Here is a 21,719-nt window from a genome sequence, read left to right on the forward strand (position 1 = left end):
CAGGTCCATATGAACAGGATCCTTCTATCCTTTTCTCGGACTGGGACCTGTTCATATACGTTCTTGACAGATGATCCAGAAGTGGTTTGCCATTGCCTTCTTCTGTGTGTGAATGGAGTAATTTTTGGGATGCCACGGAGAAACCGGAGAAGCCCCCGGAGGAAACCTCCGTGTTGCCTAGACCACGGCCTTGCCCAACACAGGTTATAAATTCGGGCACCGCCGGGAATCGAACCCGAGATCCCAGAATTACAAGGCCAGCGTTCTAACCCCTAGACCACCGTGGCGTTGCCGCGAATATAGGCAACGTAAATTTTGTTTAATTTCAATATAGTATACACGATTGTGTGTTAAATGAAATTATATACACCAGGGACTTTAAATGACCCCAAAGGTAAAAGTCCAAGTCAGGTCCGGAGATCGCGGCGGCCACGCCACGGGACATCCTCGCCCAATCCATCGCTGTGGGTAATGTTCATCCAGGTAACCTCTGACTACACGGCTGAAATGAGCCGAAGCCCCATTGTTCATGTACCACAATCGTCCGCAAATTTCAAGTAAAACGTCGTCGAGAAGCAGGAATCGCACATAAACCTGTTCTGTAAGGCGTGCCGGAAACATATGACGACCGTGAAACGTGAGACGGACAATTCCCGCCACAAGCTAACGGAAAACTTACTCTGAACGTGAGATTCCCTTGTTGCGTATGGACTTTGTATAGCCCATTTGTGTTCGTTGTGAAAAATACGCCGTCCTTCGTAAATACTGCTTCGTCTGAATAACACGCAAACGCTGAACATAGGATCTCTTGCCTGCTGGGCAAATAAACACTGACAGAACTGTAGACGAGTAGGACGATCAGACAGGAAAAGTGATTGACTGGCTGATGGTGAAAAGCATGTAGCCGGAACGGCTAAATTTCGTGACACGTTAGAGTATGAAGTGGTTCTTCCCAGCAGCAAACCGGTGAGTACCGGAATGTGGACTTGCTTCAACTGTGTCCTCCATAACCACCGAAAGGGTTAAACCTACGACATGATTGTCCGGCTTAGTGATCCCGTTTCACTGGCACGACGATCCACAGAATTAAATGTAGGTTCTGATGACAAGCGTCTGTTAGCAAATTTTTCTGCATAAAGGCTACGCGATGCTCTTGCGTTGCATACCATTTCGCCAGATGTTAGACGGATGTCAACCAATTCTTCAAACCTCCATCTAGCAGACTAGAGCACTTGTAAACTAAATCGTAGACTTTCTTTTTTCTGAAACATCAACAGATATGCAATCAAAATGTGGTGACGTCGCACTAACACCACTCGTTCCTGATATTCTGTTATCTGAATTAATAGAAGGGATGAAAGTCAAAGTTCAGTAGAGTGGCATTTGAAGAGCAATTCGGTGGTATCTTGCTAAGGAAGCATTACCGACCCCATGTTCATGTGAATTATTCTTAATGTTTTGGTTCCAACAACATGCCCTTAAATTTTCCAAACATATTTCTGACTCACTCTGTATAAGATAAAGTTTTTGTGACCTTTATTTACGGATGTACACTGAGTGGCCCAGCAGCTATCATTACGGCGTTCAATTTCAATTCACAATTGAAGAAGCGAGTCGACGGTAATTGTAGCTAATGCACACGTTATCTTTCCGGCAAAGAGGTGGTCAATGTTAGCACGTACACAGCATACTTGATGTAGCCAAAACTGAAAGAATTAAGGCGATTGAGGTCAGATGAAAGAGGATGCCAAGTGTTAGTCCCGCTTCTACCAGTCCATTTTTCTGGAAAGTTTAGTTTTACGAAGTCCGTCGCTTTCCCGTTGAATTTTGGAAATTTCTCCGTCTTCTTGGAAAGGCATACCATCGGAACCCTCTTCTTCCAAAGCAGGCGTATGAAATTCCTCTAACATTTCTAGGTACATTATGGCAGTCACAGAACTTTCGGCAATTTTATTTTCTTGGGACAAAGCTCAAAACACATTCAACTTTGTAATGTCTCTCGTATATTCAATAACATCGTGATGACTGCTGCTCCCCCAAAGTCTCAGGTAATGCCGATTAACTTTTTCCAATAAATGAAACGTGGCTCCATCGATGAAGACAAGTTTGTCTGTAAAGAATTCGAAGCTCTTGAAAGAAAGTTAGACAGAATTGTTTAGCGAATTTCTTTGTATTGGGTATTTAATTGTTGTTACAGCTCACACATATAACGTTTAAGTTGCAAAAGTTTCCTCAAAACCATGTGCACTGTTGCGTGTGGAATGTTTAATTGTAAGGCAAGATGCCTGGTTTATTTACAAGAATTGTGAACGAAAGCCGCACGATCTCGATCCACCTGAGCCTCAGTGCTTGATCGTCTACGGGTCTCTTTCCTTTACAAATGCAGCCATCCTGCTTAATAATTTATACTACCTACACTCATGACAACACAATTCAATTGTAGCTTTTTTACGTGATATGCCATTTTAATAACCGTGAGGGTTGTTCTTCAGGTGGGAAGATGTGGAAACTCAAGTGGCACTACTTATTAACTTGATCATATTCCTTGTACAAATACGTTTATCTTTGAAGATTTCCGTCTTCTGGGTTGTTGCGCTGTGTAGTCTGGTCGATGTTAACGAACATTTCAGAGGTCATACTGCATCCGTCATCATCGCCCTGATGACGGAGGCAGTATGACCTCTGAAACGTTGGTTAACACCTACCAGACTACACCGCGCAACAACCCAGAAGACGGAAATCTTCATACTCACCGCTGTGAGAACCTCAAGTATTACACGTTTATCTTTCATTATTGTGGCTTTTGATTCAAGAGCAATGTTAAAGTTGCATACATTTAAAGTATACACGCTGTATATGGGTCAGATTAAGATAAATAGGTGAAAGCAAAATCAATAATTAAAAAGATTTAGAATTTTTGACGAAGCCTGTCATAGAATAAACAAGCCTACAAATTGATTATATAATAACAATTCCGGGATACTTATTAAAACAAAAATTTAAATGAAATAATTTCCAAATAAGAATAACGCGGCAAGGTCTTCCGGTTTAGAATTTAACGTAATTGGTATGAAAGATTCCAACGGTCGAGAAATGTATTTAACAAGCTCTTTTTTAAAGCTGAAGAATGTAAATCAGGTTATTCTACATTATAAAGTTAGCACATGTATAGTAATTATGGCATTTCAATACGCAAGGATGTAAAAAGTTTATTTTATTCATTTTTCCAACCATGTAGTAATGACACAGAGGTGTGTCATTGCCAAGGCGTGAAATGGCGACATAAATACGACAAGGAGGATTGATCCTCTACCTTAATGGAGGGGCACTGGAACAATAACGCCTCGTTACATAAGAAGGGCTTGGTACAACTTCTCGAAATTTTCGAATGTTAAGAAACCTTCAATATGGTAAATGGATGACAGGAATTACAGTTCATCAATTTTGGAGCTCGGGATGACTTTGTTTACTTAACGACGTTTATAAATTCATCCAGTGATATGGAGAGCAGGGAATAATGAATGGCAAAGGATACGGAAGGAAGATGTGGCTAAGGTGTGATCCTGTCAATGTCCTGGAAGGACTGAAGAAAACCAAGAATGACTTCAGCCGGGGTAGATGGTCAGGAAATGTAGATTTTAATCTGGGTCATATGAAATACGAAGTACGAGTTCTAATTACTGGACTGCGACGTTTGTTTGCTCAGAAAATCAAAAATCTAAATTGGGGTGTCTATCGTTTTTGTGGGAATTTTTTGATAACGGTGATACACCTTTAGATTCCAACGAAATAGGATAAATGTCGGATAATTTCACGTCGGTCAGAAAACAACGCATATAACAAGCCATGCAGACAGTCGGTTAACTTGTAAATAATTCAGTTATCAGGCAATCAGAATGTGACTATCCTTTAGGGTTGGTAGATTATCATTTTTACTCTGAAGAAGGCGGAAACACGTGTACACATTTTAATCAGTAGGGTTCTTCTGGCTCTGGTCGTGGGTAGCGTGATATTCGTGATTATCAAATCACTACTCACGCTGGAATACAAACATAGTTCGCAATGAACAGAATAGATACAAATACAGATTTCTGATAAGAAAATAACTTATTAAATGATTTTAAAACCGAAGAGATAAAAAGAATGTCAAAAATGATCATGAGGTCACCATATATCACATAGGTATCTGAAAGAGGTTTGAACAAAATACTCAATTTGCATATCACCCATAGTCATTTCGTTCTGATGTGGAGCACAGGGGTCTCCTTTCGGAGGTTTGTTGATCTATTTAGATATTCGGTAGGACAAGTGATCAGCCTATCGCAAGGCCCCCAACTGGTCACAGAATAACACAACATAGAAAGAGGCGGACAAACATCCATTCCTTGAATGGGATTCAAACCCACGGTCACAGTGTCCAAGTGCACGAGAACCACGTCTGAGTTGGCGTGGTCACTGTGACCGGCCAGTTATTATGTGCCACCCCTTCACTAACCGAATGCATTTTGTACAGGATAGAGTTACACTTAATTTTATTCAAGCTAGTGCAATGTCATTCTCCATCTTCAGCAATTTCACGGTAAAATATACGCATCACGCGCCGAGCTGTATTACATACTCGTAGGGAGGGACTTTTACCAAGGACATCCAATGCTTGTGTCTATATAAATGTTGGAATTTCTTATGTTTTGTGATTATTTAAGTGAAGTTAAATCATTAATCATGCAGCTTTGCAATCTCTACGTAGCCTGCACTGTAATCTTCAGCGTTGGCGCTCTCAAATAACGTAAGTAATATAAAATTGTTAAAATATGGATCATCCGTGACTATGTTTTGTATTTCCCTCTTCGCCACCAATTCTATATCATTCATATTCTGTGGCTACTGGAGATAAAGCGGCCCGGAGGTGAAGATTATCACTTGAAACTTATCTAAAACTCAGGCCAAGAAAGAAGAACTTTCACGCGTTTTTATGAAGTAATGCGTAGGTTAAAGGACACCTTTAACCGTCATTTATCTATAAGAAACTGTATCACAGCAATAACTGAAAGTCTCGGTTAAGTAATTAGCGTTCCTGCTTCATAACCAATAACACTTTGTTCAAGCCCCGGCACAGGAACAAAATATTCTGACCGAGTTTCTTAGTGGTTTTTGACAATTCGTGCAGGAAAATACCGGACAAATCATTAAACTAAGGTCAATACCACTTCCTTCAGTATCACTGACAATTGATTCATCGTCCCATATTCGACTGAAAACTTGTATATTCTGAACTACTGGTTGCGAAATCAAGTAAGCAGCAAGTAAGAAGATAGCCAACTTCGTAGTCACCGCCGTGAACAGCTCAAATCCTTCTTCGTAATAGATAAATAAATATATACAAATTAATTGTTGTTTACACTATTGGTCACTTAGTAACTCCCAATTTGTTAAAAAAAAGAGATTGTGTCTACCCCGATAGACCACAGCATTCTATGATGGCTGCAAATTCTGTTAACTTCTGACTAGGACTATTCATTTTCCGAGGTATCGTTAAAAACGGAAACACGGACAAAGTTTATGCGGATAACAGGAAGGTTAAAATCCGTTTAATAGGATATGGATATTTCTGTGAGTATAACTCAGTTTAAAATTTTCTTTCCGTATGTTTATAGGATTAATACAAATAAATCATTACTTACACCTGTATTGAATACTTTATAAATAAACGCTCTATTTAAAATGCGTTGGAGGTGGGGAATACTCAAACCCCTAGTCCACATGCCAGGTAGGCTATAAAACGAATTAAGTCCTGGCATTTATGATTTTACCATTTCTATAATTTCAATATAAACGGTATCATAAAAATCAAAGTGTTACTTTACTGATATGGTACACACGCAAATGCACGCAACCACCAGATTACACTTCAGAGAACACTTCCTTTCATCAAACACACTTTCTGCCTGCAGGTATACAACTAGTTCTTTCATAAACCGACTCACTATGTTGCTTGTTTGGTTAAAGGATTCATTAATTTTTCGCTGACAAACTCTCCTTTCTTCAAAGACAAAATATATTATTTGTCCTAAAATTAGTTTCACTCAACGTAGGGTGTTTCTTCACGGCCTGCTACTGATGTACAACTAAAGCGTAAAACGTAAAGGCTGTCGGACTTATATACCTCCCTAAAATAACTTACTTTTAAAATAGAACCAGGTAGAAATTCGTTCATTTACCGTTTCAACATATTTTAAAAATAGGTTCGAAATTGCACAAAGTTTTCCCGTGTTTGAAACACGTTTACACTAATAGTAAGTATTAACGTGTTTTCGTGTAAGTGGGCAGTAAGTATACCTACTTCTGACGTCTGTACCGTGACCGAGTTAAGTCGATACGTTCCCATAGAACACAAAAAATGTATTCGTATTGTACGTATACAAAAAATTTTATATAGGCATTTTGAATAGATGGCATGTTGTAGTATGCCACTAAGTGAACATTATTAAACGTTTGAAATAATTTCTTGTCGTTGGTCGCTCTGTACAGAAGTGGTGGCGAAATGAACCTTAAAATCACGGTTTGTAAATGCGGTTTAAATTTCAGTTTGGTATTCATTCTCATTACCTACAAAACGATACATAAAATGACGGAGCAAAGTAAACAAGAGTATCTTGAGAATTATTCTCAGGGATTGCATCCTCGTGTACATTAAGAATGTGTATTGTGCTGTCCTGTGTACAGGTAGAGGCCTTGCGACGGGCCGATCCCTCGTAAAAGGAGTCCTACTGAATGTCTATAGTTCGAGCCAACGATAAAGTTGGATACCGGAAAAATGTAGAAACATTGTTAAACCGGATATATATATATATATATATATATATATATATATATATATATATATTCATATTACATGTTTCAACCTTACTATTCCATCTTCCGTTTCGTGAATTAAATAATATTCAATATTAACATTAGCAGGTGATATGCACATCATGCTTATGCACCTTGCTAAAATACGTCTTGGACTTAAGTGTTGCTTTTTATGCGTTCTTTGCACGAAGTGCTTGCCAAGAATGGGCTCGTCATGTCTGTCCGTCCGTCTTTTCAGTCGATTAAACTTGAGAACTACTGGACGTATCTGGATGAAATTTGACGTGTTGTTTGTGTTATTCTGCTTGTTTTCAAAATCGTACTTTTAAATATTCTACAAGCAGTGATAACAAAATGAAAGAAGAAATTCGTTGTACTAAGATAAATTTTCCTTCAACGCAGGTTTCCTCAGCGCGGATTCAATTATACGCGTCAAAATAAGTGCAAACGATTATTTGTCAAAAGCAGAATATCCCATTCTAGTATAAGAAAAATACGAATGCTGTTTAAAACCCTAATGTGTGTTTAGCCTTTGCATCTGCATTTGATTAACCCACTTGGTTTGTTTTATTCAGCATTTGCAAGAGCAGAAATAATCAGCCCAGCTGTCAACACTACATTGCTTCTCCTGCGTCCTTCGCTCGCTCTTCGTCCCGGAGATTCGCTCATGCAAACCAAAGATACCACGCAAGTTAATCCGCAACAGCGTCTTGATTACTCTGTTACGCATTAACTTGCGTGATACCTTGTCTCTTAATTTTCTCTTTGTTAATATTTTCCTGAAAGAGCATACTGTGATCAAAACGTAAATGTATGTGTAATAATGAAGGAATGATATGTGTACACATCGGCAGTCATTAGATATCGGTCTTGGCCAACGTAGATTATCCAGACTTGTCTGACGCCAGCGGCGAAGCATTGATGGTGTGACCTTGTGTATGGATAGAACCAGACATAAAAGTCAAGCACCAATTAAGGCTGAAATGTATAGTCCGAATATAATTACAATAATAAAGGTTTTGTAGACGGAAATTTATGTATATTGATGACATCAAAATATTTTTTCTGAAATACCTTCAATGTAAGTAGCATTTTATGTGTGATTTCGTTGATGTTATATTGTCCAGTTAAGACAAAAGTTGTACATATTTCACAGAGATAATACGTACTTTTACTACTACCAAATTTCATGAGACTGTTTATCAGCAGATATGTGTGGATAGAATGTGTCTGTCTGTCAAATGAGTGTATCGTAAAACCATAAAATTTTCGGTTCTAAGAAGCTTTTTAAGGAATTCTGTTTACTTCTGCATTCGAGCTAACGATTGATCGTCCTCAGGAGTACTTGGGGCCCAATACAACTTTCGCCTACTTTGTTTTTCCCTTAAGGAACACAAATATTGGACAAGAGATGGCACTGCTAATAAAAATAGAAAATCCGACTTTATTTATATACGTACACCACAGTGTTTAATTATAATTATATTACACCCTACACTGACTCGGTTAAAAGTCTACAAGAATGTGTACAAATTAAACCCATTTTTGTTTTACAAATTTTGACAAAATAATGCCACAGTAGTTGGACATGTTTTGTTTCTTCCTTAAATATTGTAATTTTCAATGCAATTCATAGAACGGTCGGTAAATATTCTGACTCCAACACAAAAAATTTATATATATATATATATATATATATATATATATATATGTTCAATGTAATGTACGTCGAACTTACACTGATACAGTTACGACTGAGTTTTGCAGCTTAAGCCGAACCAGTTCGAATCGAATTGAAAAATACTCTCATTCCAAAACTCCGCCCTGTTCGCTCAGTGTTTGATTTGCTGCTGTGTGTGAGGTCTTAAGAAAAGTGAAATATTTAATACTTAACTGTCACTTCCACATGCCTACAAAAATTTAGTTCCCCGTTCTGCCCTGATCTCCCATATATATATATATATATATATATATATATATATATATATACATATACACACACATTCATACTTACTTACATACACACATACATACAGCCAATTAGTCCACCTCTTAGGGGCGACATACACCACTCGTACTTCGAGCCGAACAGAATCCAACTGAAATAAACTAGCAAAAGCATCTTCCAGCATTAATTTCTGAATTGTTTTCAAAAAAAATTCAATTAAAATTTCTGAGGTACTGTTAGAACAAGTTCATTACGAAGCAAAAGAAATTTAAGGCTTAATGAGCATAAGTTAAGTATGATAAAATGTCATAACAACCGACTCCAATTTAGAAAGTATAAAGAAGATTTTTCAGTTTTTTTATTTTTTTAGTTGGACGTCTTACGCGATTATGATTTCATTTTCAGTGACATATCGATGTTTTATTTTTATTAATGTTTCCAAGAGCAAAATAAGTACCACCCATCATGTACACTATTAATATTCGTATGTCTAAGAGGAATTGTTTCTACTTTCAGCGAGAACAGTGCATTGAGACTGTCCTTCGTCTACGTGCATCGCTGCTGCTAATTGTATATACAAATTTTTGACATTTTTGACAAAACTTATGTTTAATTTTATAACACTTTCTTGACAGAATAATATGTCTAAACTGTATTTATTTTCAGGTGCCCCCCTCACAAAACTGATATATACTATGATGGTTTTGTGTATACATCTTTCGGAATGACCTGTGTTTTCTTTTCTTTTCACTCTTTTCTATACTTTTTTGTTCTTTGTATTTAGTTTCTATTCTTGTTCTAACTCCGTATTTGACTTTGGTTGCGGTTGAGTTAGCACGTTCATAAAAAGGACTATAATTAACAAAATTTCTTTTAAAGGAAAATTCTTAATACCTTAAACATACACAACAAGCTCATATTAACTGCTATATATTCAGAAGGATCCACAGCATCTGAGGTCAGTTGTCATATATTTTTCTTTCAATATATCAATATTAAATTATAAATTATATTAAATCATAACATCAGCAGTTTATATTTTCTCCCCAGGCGCTTTCCATTCATAATCTTTGACCAGCTGATCGAAATATCGGAAAAATTGGGATCAATGAACGGAAATAAGATTTGAAAGATGTTCTCTTTGGAGTACAGTGAAAATCCATATGTGCTTATGACGTCACGTAACGTAAACTATTGCTACGGTAATCCTTTCCTAGGTCACCTTTGTGCAATAACATGTTCCATTGACTTGTTTCCACTGTTACGCAATAATGGCCTCCAGTCACTTCTGAATGGTTTCGTAATAGAAGGCTTAATTCAGACCCGCGGGGTATCATTAAATCAAGCGTTTCACTCATAAATACTTAAAATTTTAAGAGCGTAATTAAAATATTTAAATAAATGTGACATTTCCTTAAGAGCTAGTGCAGTGTAGTATAAAACAAAGCTAATCAACAGCGAGCAAACGGGACGGAATTGTAGCATAAATGTATTTTTCGAATCCAGTCGTTTGGCTAGAGTTCTGTTCCATAAATTAGCGATACGTTGCGATTTCAACCGTATTGTGAAGCCGAACGTCCGGAACACTACATCGAAAGTAACCGAACAGAACCGATCCGAATCGAATGGAATTTACTTTTTCTGTTGGATGCGCAAACTGGTAAGAACGCTTTCGAACAAAAGAACGTACTTAACATGGACGAGGTGAAATTAATTTTGAACGTGAGATAAAAAAACATTATGAGATCGTCTGTCTGTCGTGTTTTCCCAAAGGCGAGAGGCAACCTGCACAAAATCTCTTTTGGTTCTTTTATTTTATTTAATATCCCAAAAAGTAATAAACTATCATCTGGGTCAAACAGTCATCGCCATACAGAACTATTGTTCTTTCGTTAAGCATAAAATCGGATTTGAAATCGGTTTTCTTCATTTATGAATTCTGCAGTGGAGCAGCAAGGTTAAACGCGTCACAGTTAGTATTCATCAGTACCCAAAAAGACAATGAAAATCAACTACGTTCAAATAATTGAAGTTTCATACTGTATATACCCGTCATCTTTAACAATTCTGTCAGCATCACTTTTAAGATAAACCACGAATAAAACTGCCCTTACTATTTTACGTTCTTCCCAAAACCTTCAGTGCCGTATTATGTTTATAGAACCCTGAATCTTTCTATCTGATTCGTCTCCTCCAACTTAATTCTCCAATCTCACTCATGGCTTCCAAGCGAATGTTCAGAGACAAATTTCCAAGCAGATGCAATCAACTTGCACCGCGTCGTGTTTATCGTACATTTAGAAGGACAGGGAGTACGACCAGTCTATTTCTTACCAAGGTCAACATGACTACTTTTCAGTGCGATTCATTTCTCAGTTCGGCGACCGCTGGTCTATACGATAATCAATGACAGTTATGACTAAAATGTTATTTAAGGAAATAGCGTTTCAGCTGGTAATTATTTATGGATCATATTACATCAGTCAATTGTGGATAAGTATGCTAGTACTGTTCATTATGTTTCATATTTCAATTTTCTCCAAAGGATTTCCTATCACTGACTGCACTGAATTACTGAAGTCATGAATTTAATCCTACTTTTATGGTAAAGTCTTTTGGATATATCTGTAGCAACCAAAATAAAAATAAGATGGTGACCATAAAAACTAAGGCAACCTTGGCAACTAAGATAACAATTGTAACTATAGTAACCAAGGTAAACAAAGTGATCACTAAGACGGGTTAACCAATAGAACTTTAATAGCCAATGTGACCAAGGTCCAAGGCTGGAAGCAAACCCCATGTGGAAATCGCTTTTGTGGGGCCACGTGCCCAACAGGGACGGCGATGCTCTTATGGAGTGCAGGTTAACCAGTGTAAGAGAGCCCCAAGAGAGGCAATATGTCTCATAGGGTCCAGACGAATCTGGGTCAGATTAGGTTGGATTAGATTTCTTTACGTTTAGCTATGTGTTAGCTTACGGTATTTACGATGAGGGTGGTTATGTAAGACTGAGGGCTAGGCGCATTTAAAATAAAAATGTGTACGTAAGTGGAAACTCTGTAAATTTAATATGTATTTCCAGTTACGTTCTTCTTAACTTTCAGAAAACTGTCAAGCTTTGCAATAATTGTCAAGAAACCAGTGTAGGTGCCGTACTTCTGTCAGCAGGCATACACGTAATATTCTCTCTCCAGCATATCTGAAGGAATAATGATGCATTCTTATGACCTCTGAACGTGGCGAATTGTCGGTTCATTTAACTGCGCTGTTTCAATTTTAAACGCTCTGTAGCGTCAAGCTGCAGAAATGTATTAGTGGGATGATATGATGGCAGTTTGGAAGCGGTTGTGACTGTTTTAAGGAACTACCACAACATTCTCTTGGAGGCTGTGGGTAGCAAACCTCCTTGCCTAAATTGGAAACAGATTCGTCAAAAAAATTAATTACAAGGCTTTATCAACACGTTCCCATGTTACTTAAATGCACCATCTCTACAAATTGATGATGTCTCGGTAAACTTCAACGTTAAACCATCATTCTGAAACAAGAAACTCTCATTAACACATGCAGTTTGGAGTAATCATCATTTAGTGGACGATTATGTAGAAAAATAAGTTACGTTAATAATACCTACTGTGTGCTTACTTTGTTCAAACTTATAAATCAACTATCTTCATATTTTACTGCATTTCAGCCAACTACTATATTAAACCCTGTTCCAAAAATGACCCAAAGTTCAGCGACTGCGCGCTGAAGCACGGCAGAGAGGCTATTCCTAGACTTCTCAAAGGTAACTGTCTCATTCTCTCCATTGTACTATCGAAGCCACTGTAGCCTTTTGTATTTTTTTCCAAAATAATGTTTGACACTAACAGGCTATACATTAAGAAAAAATATACAGAGTGCGTCAAAATATGTTTACAAACTTTGTGTTCGTGTTCTTGAATAAAAATAAGAAATAATGTTTCTATGAACATGTGGTCGCGAAAGTTTTATTTTCCAAAGAAAAAGAAAAATTAAGATGCAATGCACACCTTTATTTCAAAATATAAATACAGTAATGCTTCTTTATAACAGATGCTCTAATGTTGCTCCTCCATTCTCCACACATACCCGAGCACGACGTACACAAGACTGACGAATTCGTTCGTACACACCAGGGTTTCCTCAAATCATCTGGCATGCATTCTGCACACGTTCCCACAGGTCGTCTTCATGGTTAATGCGTGTTGCATGAACGACGGACTTCAAGTGATCCCACAGATAAAAGTCCAATGGAGTCAAATCTGGTCACCTCGGTGACCATACTACTGGGTCACAGCGTCGAATCCGTCGCTGAGGGGATTGTTCATATTGAGATGATCTCTAACACGACGGGAGAAGTGTGGTGTGGCTCCGTCGTGCATAAACCACATTTGTCTTCTTGTATTCAATGGTACATAATCAAGGAGACATGGCAATATGCATGTCGACAATAATTGCTGCCCAAAAATTAATTAAAGAATTATTTCTTATTTTTGTTCCTGGAACACGCACACGAAGTTTATAAACATACTTCTGACTGAACATGTATATTTATAAACATATATATGTAAACACACACACTGATTATATTTCTTAATTGGAAAGAAATTTGCAGCAATTACTTTCTTTAGGTGAAATGCTTTTCTCTAAAACTGTTGTGTGTTTTCAGTGGTACAAAACCATCAACATAAGTTATTCCGCTAAGTTTATTACACAGTCTCTCTCAGCCCATATCCTAAGAAATGGTCTTGTCTGTCTTTTACTCTTTCCTTGAATCACTGCTAACAACTCCTGTAAATAACCTTATTTTTTCGATATATTCACGTAATATATATGTTTTATTATTCTCTTTAACATGTATATGATACAACTTCCGGTCGCTTATGCAATTAACTGTAGAATTATTGCCAGTTTGCATAACAGCTTTCAACATAAGGTCAGGGTATCTGAGTTCACTGTACTCTCGTTATTGAAGATGAATAGGATTCTCGGGCTGTTATTTTTAAAAACACTATTAGAAATTTAAAGTTTTGTTTGGTTTGAAATGTCCTTTTTATAAATTCCACAAATTTCTGCGTGTTACATTATTTCGCCCCATATCGAAACAGACTTTGGTTTCTTCTTTACAACTTTTTTAATTTCACTAACATTTTTAATCAATTGGTATAGATTGGTGCTCCATTTTTATTACTTACTTTTGTTATGTTCTTTTACATCGTATTGTTCTTAATCACCGTAGTGCAAAAAACATATCGTAATACTGTTCATCATCTGAGGTAGATTTGTTTCTTTATTGCTTTCATAACCCCATATATTTTTATTGTTTATAAAAATCTGTCTGTGAATTTAACAGCGAAATCTTCAAAAACATGCAATTAATTTTGTTCCTTTTTTCTACTGTATCTTCTTTCTTGATATCTGCGATAGAGTAATTTATTTCTTATCTAGTGCTTCTGGTCTCTTGTACTGACTACAAAAGCCGGTTAGTTGGATTATATTTTCTGTGGCACTCATCTTATTCAACTTTTGTAATGCCGCGGATATCAAAGCTTTCAGAGGCAAACTACAACTTCTTCACTAGTAACCCCATTAAATCTTTTCCTTAGCTGAAATTATTCGGTGCTTTAAAAGTTCTCTAAGTTATTATAAATGTTTGGACTAATATTAGTGTTCTGCTTATGTTGTTTGCGAAGTCCGTTTTGTTTATAAATACATTCCTTTCTTACAATACAGCTTTGAATCGTTTTACAAAATCATTATGTACTTTATAATTTATGTATACTTTTTGCTAATTTATTTTTAGTAATATTTTCTCTGTGCCTATTACAAAAATATTTATCTCCTATTACTTTTCTGAACATTGTTTACCAATATGTTGGCCTTCGTTACAAGTATGCGTAGAAATTCTATTGATATATGATGTTTCATTAGATAGCGTTTGGTGTAATGGTTTCTTCAGATTAATCATAGCTATCTTAAAGGTTAAATTTTGAAAGTGTCAACTGTTGTTGTGTCCATCATATTGCAGCAATTCATTTACAAAAATTTCTGGATGATATGCATTGACTGCTTTAGTAAACAAAAATATTTCGTTATTTAAAATTTTCATTACTTTAAACAAAGTATTTTGGAACGTGGCGTGGTTTAAAGATGGCTGTCTTCTGGGTTGTTGCAACGTGTTGTGTAGTAGAATTTTACCGACGTTTCAGAGGTCCTTGCTGTCTCCATGGCCAGAAGACAGTCATCTTCAGACTCACCATCGTGATGATCTCAAATCCTACGTGACATGATTTATTTAGTTATTACAGAATATTTTTTCCGATTTACTTTTATTTCTTTTTTCCTTTCATCATTCTTTTACGGACCAATATTTTTCGATTCTAGTGGCGTTTTCTAGAACCCATACCAAATTGGAAGAATGTAAACAACTGATAATTTAAGACAGTCTGCCTGTATTCTTTCTGAGAGTCGTAAAATCTCTGCGTGTAGCAGTGGCATATTTATTTTTAATTTGTGTTTCATAATTCATGTTTATTAAAAATACATGGATATTCATTAAATCAGGTTAATTATAAAAGTAAGGTCCCAAACCACATTATTATTATTTTCAAGGACATTATTTGTTTCTCTTCTTATGGACAGTATTATAAAAACCTGAAAGTATGTAATCAATAGGAAATTCAAGGTATTCCGCGTGAATTTATTCCTCAAATCGTGTAGTTTCTTTATTTGTTATCGTTTATCTTTTAATTTTTAAATCGATTGTTTTTAAATATACGGAAAACTTTGAACCAATTTAATTAAAACGATGATTCGCGGTTATAAAATACTTCCAGTTTTTGTATTGTTGTCAGTTCATTCCTCAACAACTGCTGAAATCGTTATAAAACAACAGAGGATCTTACATATGGAATGAAGGAATCAGACGACTTTCTAAAATTATTTGGTGGTGATTATTAAAAGCTTTTTAACATTATAGTGGAAAAATACATTTTACCAGTTGAACCATATTCCGCCTATTTTGATAAAAAGAACACTATAGATCCACTGTTTAAAAACTACTTTATCAACGTAGATAGAAAAAGAGGTTGGGCCATTAAAGAATCGCAGTATTTCATATTTAGCATATAACTGAAAACACTTTACAAGATGTTACCTTTTAAAAAATTTATCACCAAAGATTGCGAAATTATTCACATCATTGGTTTAGAATATATTTGAAAAGAAAATAGGCACGGAAATGTTACCAGGGATGGAATTTTTGGGAAAGTAGTTAAATAAAGTAAAGAAAATTCGAGGCGGAAGTTGCGAACGGAACGAATAACAAATTTCGTTTGAATAATCCACAAAGAAATACCGAAAAATCGGAATAAAATTGGAGAAACTAACAGGAAAAAATTATGTTATTTTATTCTGAAATTGTTTCGGTAAAATAAAGGAAAAATTCGGATTTCAATTTATGGTGATATATATATATATATATATATATATATATATATATATATATATATATGAAAATGTTCCGGTGATGTGGGATTGAGGAACAATATATGCAAGACAGTGATTGAGGTGTGGAATTTTTATTGGTTTCTTTTTAAAAATGAGGGAGATCAGTTCAGCAATCAGATGTCCACATCTCTCAATTCAGTCTTTCCCTTTGGCACTATGCGGATTAATTACGATAAATAAGAGTAGTATGCTATTAACGAAACTTACTATATATATATATATATATATATATATATATATATATATATATATATATGAATAAAACTGCCATAAGGAAAGTAATATAGTTGTATGGAGTTCAGTTGTGTACTAATGTATGTTTCTAAGGTTTAAACAATATCTGTACATATATTTATAGACTTCTTCATTCCCACAACTATTTACATTAATTTTCTAGCGGAAGTCTGTATACTATAAATCCCAGATTGATGATTATTTGGTTAATTATTTGCGCTAAAAGAACAGATATTCATATGGGTGTCACACATGAGGAGAATTTTAAAAGCTCGTAACACATAGGGCGGTTAATACGGTTCCATGACAAAACCGCACACGAAAATTGCGCACAGAAAGAAGCACACTGTCATAAATGCTCACACTAAAATTACTCACACAGAAAAATGCTCACAAGGACAAATGCTCACACTGACGAATGCACACACTGATAAATGCTCACACTGACAAATGCTCACACGTACGAATTCTCACATGGACGAATGCCCATATTCAAAATACTATAAAGTAATCAGCCGCGCTAGCTGGTTACCGTAGTAAACCGACGTTTCGGGAAAAAACCCTGAAGATGGGGACAGAGTTTGTTCCCGAAACGTTGGTTTACTATGATAACAATCAGCCGCGCTAACTGGTTATCCTAGTAAACCGACGTTTCGGGAACAAATTCAATAAAATCTTCTCGGGCAATCAGCCGATTTTATTTTTTCCGTAGTACACATTCCGTAGTAAACCGAAGTTTCGGGGAAATGTCCAATACAATCTTCTCGGACAATCAGCCGCGTTAACTGGATACCGTAGTTAACGGACGTTTCTGGAACATATTCCGTAGTAAATTTTTACTGATAAATGCTCACACTGACAAATGCACACACGTACGAATGCTCACATGGACGAATGGCCACATTCACAATACTATAAGTAATCAGAAGCGTTAACTGCTTACCGTAGTTATGTTTTTATTCCATAACTATGTTTCGAAAGAAATTTGAAATGTACACAACCTAAATTTCTATTGGTGATAGAAGAGAAAGTATTGCGTGCAGTGGAAGCATGAGATTTTATTTTAAATAGATTGTGTTGCAGTTCGCATTTAATTGATACTGTAATTACCTTAACCCAAGGCAAATTAATAACAGAGTTTGAGTTTCTGGAAAGGGCGCAGAAATATGCTACGTTAGAAAAAATCCTCCATTTAGCCTGAAAGCTAATTAAAAAATTATTAGTAGCGTCAGAGGTGTTATTATAATATTAACGATATATCATACCGAAAGATGAGTTAAAGTTGCCATTGCCGTTTATAGGCAGGGCTACCAACTTTCCAGATATCTCGTACGATCTGCGGAATGTAAGTGTTGGCATTTGAAACTGGAGGCTAATGGTCAGCTTTTCGAAGTCAACTCTGCGGCAGAGACATATAAATATTAGTGAGTACAGTTAATGCCAACTTTCTATTCTATTCTACTCTGTGTTAACAGAACCCGCAGTTTAACACCACTAATACTAAATCTAGTCACCAGACCGAGTTCTTCCAACACCTATTACCAATAAAATATTTCCAATATCCATCTTAGTCTCATCCTCTCTCTTGTTATTCATTGGGTAGACATTTAAGAAGATTCTACATGAATAAATATCTTTCTAACATTAGCTGCACGTCGTAATCTAATTACGCTTGCGAATATTATAATAGTGAGTGACTTCATGGCGGTGGCAAGGTAACCTGGTGGCGGTCGTAGTGGCCGCGCGGTCTGAGGCGTGGGTCTCGTACGCTTGGGTTCGAATCCCACTCAAGGCACGGATGTCTGTCCGCGTCTTTCTGTGTCGTGCTGTCCTGTGTTCAGGTAGGAGTCTTGTGACGGACTAATCACTCATCCAAGGAGTCCTACAATTTGCTTTAATAGATAAAGAAACCTCCAAAAGGAGGCCACTATGATCCACACATCAGCGAAAAGTGTATAAAAGAGAATGTGAATTGTTCAGGTACTTTATCCTCCTTAGGTATGAATTTATATTCTTACCTCACAGTGAAAGATCATTTTTGACACATAAAATGGTAAAGCTTTCCTTTGCACACCCTAACATTTGCCGTTCAGGGAATTAGTCGGTGTGATCTCAGTTTTTAAACTAATAATTACAAGCATTTGAGGAATTTAATCCTGTTTTAGTTGCACTTTTTTTAGTCGTCAATCCTAGGATTAGTTGGCACCACATTACGGGGATTTACATGCGAAGATCCCACGGTCGCCTAGCCTACCGTGGCCAGTATTAATAAACCAGACAGGAAGAGAAGGACGGACAAATATCCGTGCATTGAGAGGAACTCGAACCCACGATCGCAGCGGCCAGGCGCACGGGGATCATGCCTCAGACTGCGTGGATTATTTGCATTATAAAATTGAAAATTGTAACAAGGTACACAAAATGTTGAGCACACTTAAATTAGTTATTGCGTACATAAACTTCATAAATATATTTAATATCCCTTTAATTGATTTACACATGATTAAATTGATAACGTCCAATAGGAAGGTGATATAAATGACGTTTGCTTGACGTCCGATAGTTTATAGGCGCTCAATATCATCCTGATCACTGTTTGGTGATTGAAATGTACGTAACACATTATAATAAAGTAAATAAGCAACTCAAAATTTGATATGGATATATATTCTCAAGAAAGTAAATGATGCAGAATTTAAGGAACGATATCTGATCGACATCTCAAAATAGGTTGCATCTTTGGAACACTTGGATGATAATGTGGACATCCGTAGCACTTATGAAAAGATTAAAGAGAAAATAACACTTTTAGTTAATGCAAATGTAAGCTGCAATGACTTAAACGTGTACAAACACAGTTTTGGTGGAGAATGGAACAATATCAGGATCGTTACATAATGCCATGTTTTTGTATTAGCGGTATTGAATCATCGAGTCTTTTACGAAAGAGTTATTTGTAAACTGGAAGCCTACTTTTCTGTTAACTGACTGTCATTGGGTTTCAGTTGTAATAAGCCGCTCGGATTAATAGCTGGATAAATGTGTAAGTCATTTAGCCTAATTACCTCACGTCCTGCAGGACAGCTTCCTTGGCTCCTTCGATGGTGAAGTTCCGAGCAGCGATTGTAATTCCTGAATCCCGGACTACTACTTCTTCGACAAGGACTGGATCTAGGACAGGCACGCCATACTTCGGGTCGCCTAAAAATCAGTGTCTTATTTACAATGAGCATTTATAATTAATGTGAAACTAGCCACATAAAAAATTCTCAAGTTACCAGAACATGATTCTGTTGATTTTCCTTTAAAGATCCTTTAACTGGCTGAATAAACTTCTTATTATGGTCTTCTAATAAAATCACAAAGTGTCGAGTCGCGTTTTGTCTTTGCATCATGATCGTTATATTCTAGGTGTCCAAAATCACAGTCTCCTCCTTATATTTTCCGGTCGGCAGGCTGCTTATTGACACATTTCTCACATCTTTAAAGAAGAAAGCAATTCAACAGAAAATGTTCATTTTTTAAATATGACACTTTTATTGTTCGCACTGTAAAAACTGAGTCAAAAACAACAAAGACACTGATAAATTGTGTAACACATAAATAATTGTACTGTATGTGAATTTCGTAACACAGGGAATAATGAGTAGACCCATATTTGTTTCTATAAATATCTCAAAACTTTGTGTAAAAATTTTTTCTTTAAAAAAATTGTTCTTAGACGGAGCACTCTATACATAAAAGAATACAGTGTCAACCAAAAATTTAAGACCACCATGTTATTTTAGTAAACCTTCCACAGGTCTCAAACTTTTGGTAGAAAATTTAGACTTTTTAAACAAAATCAAAACTGCTAACCAAAACTTGGAATGTGTATTCTACAGCGTACACAAAATTCGAAATATGTTCTAAAAGAAATATCCGTTTTTTGTGATAGGAATACAATGCGTCACAATGGTAATCGTTTTAAAATCAAAAAAAAATACGTAAAAATAACATTATAAGACTGAAAGCAAAGAGCGGATACTATTTCTGGAGACAGAAAGCATAATTGTTTACAAGAAACACATTCTTTTACAGTTAGATTATAAACTAAAAAGTATAATAAATTCTTATCGGCTACCAGCCCTATAAGGTTGCTTACTGAAGACAACACCAAAGTTTTATAACCGCTCGGTGATAAGAGTTTGGCTCCTCGGTAGACACTCTGTAGTGTTTACGGCATGTAACTGCCGACAACTAGAGGCTGCCGCTATTGCTGAATATTTCACACTATTTATTTACTTGCGAATGATACAGATATTAACTGGCTCTAGCTGCAAGAAGATGATTTCAGAATTGTATTACACTTGAAAGTTTGCGTGTGACTATATTCAAAGTTTGTTATAGAATGACAAACCAACGTGCTGTTGGAAGCGTCCTGTTCCTGTTTCGAAATATTCGAAACCCAGTGACGTAGGTACTTCAATACAGTTCTTGCGTCTAATTACCTCTTTAAAATTTCCGCACTCACACCATACAATGCATTGCCCAGTGACATTCGTCTCCTGAGTGGCAATGAACCATAAAGTCGAAACTGAATTTCGACATATTAAAGTTACAAAATTTAAATTTTGAAAAGAAATTTATAAAAAATATAGATTAATAAAATAACAAGAAATTAAATAGTATGATTAAATTAACTCTGGAAATGTAATTTGGACCGTTACAATTTGGAGAACCATATCCTTCCTCGTCCTCAAGGTACTGTCATTATCCTGAGATCGAGGACTGCATTACACAGCTGGTAGGCCGAGAAGAATTTAACATGCTTACTCGCCGTGAACATTTCATATCATACAAACTAAACAGTACCTAGAATTTGGGACTAGGTGAATCGTCCTATTATGATTGCTTTATACAGAAATTCATAGTGACTGTACAAGATAGATTTTCTTATGGCACCTTGACGTATTTGTTGCCACTGATAAAAACTTTTTCACACAGGTATGTGGTGCTAAGATGTGGTAATTAGTCGATGGTTAGTTGTGAGAGTTTCACGTATTCGTCTCGGATGCTCGGATTATCGTAAATTATACGTGTCGGACAACGGCTACAGTTTTGGGATTATATTTCTTAACGTGTAAAATTTAATGTTTGGTGACATATA

At 36.2% G+C, this 21,719-nt stretch overlaps 1 long non-coding RNA gene across 7 annotated transcripts; it reads left to right on the forward strand.

The window, feature by feature from the left end:
• Positions 1-4,708: 4,708 nt before the first annotated feature.
• Positions 4,709-19,847, forward strand: LOC147874197 (uncharacterized). Of its 7 annotated transcripts, XR_015534422.1 has the most exons (5): positions 11,518-11,666; positions 12,498-12,593; positions 17,872-17,994; positions 18,751-18,982; positions 19,650-19,847. It is a non-coding gene; the product is annotated as an uncharacterized LOC147874197 (long non-coding RNA). The 7 variants fall into 7 exon arrangements; XR_015534427.1 differs by lacking the exons at positions 11,518-11,666; positions 17,872-17,994 and adding an exon at positions 4,709-4,786; XR_015534426.1 differs by lacking the exons at positions 11,518-11,666; positions 17,872-17,994 and adding an exon at positions 10,102-10,460.
• Positions 19,848-21,719: the final 1,872 nt, after the last annotated feature.

This window comes from Zootermopsis nevadensis, unplaced genomic scaffold (assembly GCF_977971745.1).
Source record: "Zootermopsis nevadensis isolate Lab colony 2312 unplaced genomic scaffold, Znev_1.0 Znev_ptg000010l, whole genome shotgun sequence".
NCBI lineage: Eukaryota > Metazoa > Arthropoda > Insecta > Blattodea > Termopsidae > Zootermopsis > Zootermopsis nevadensis.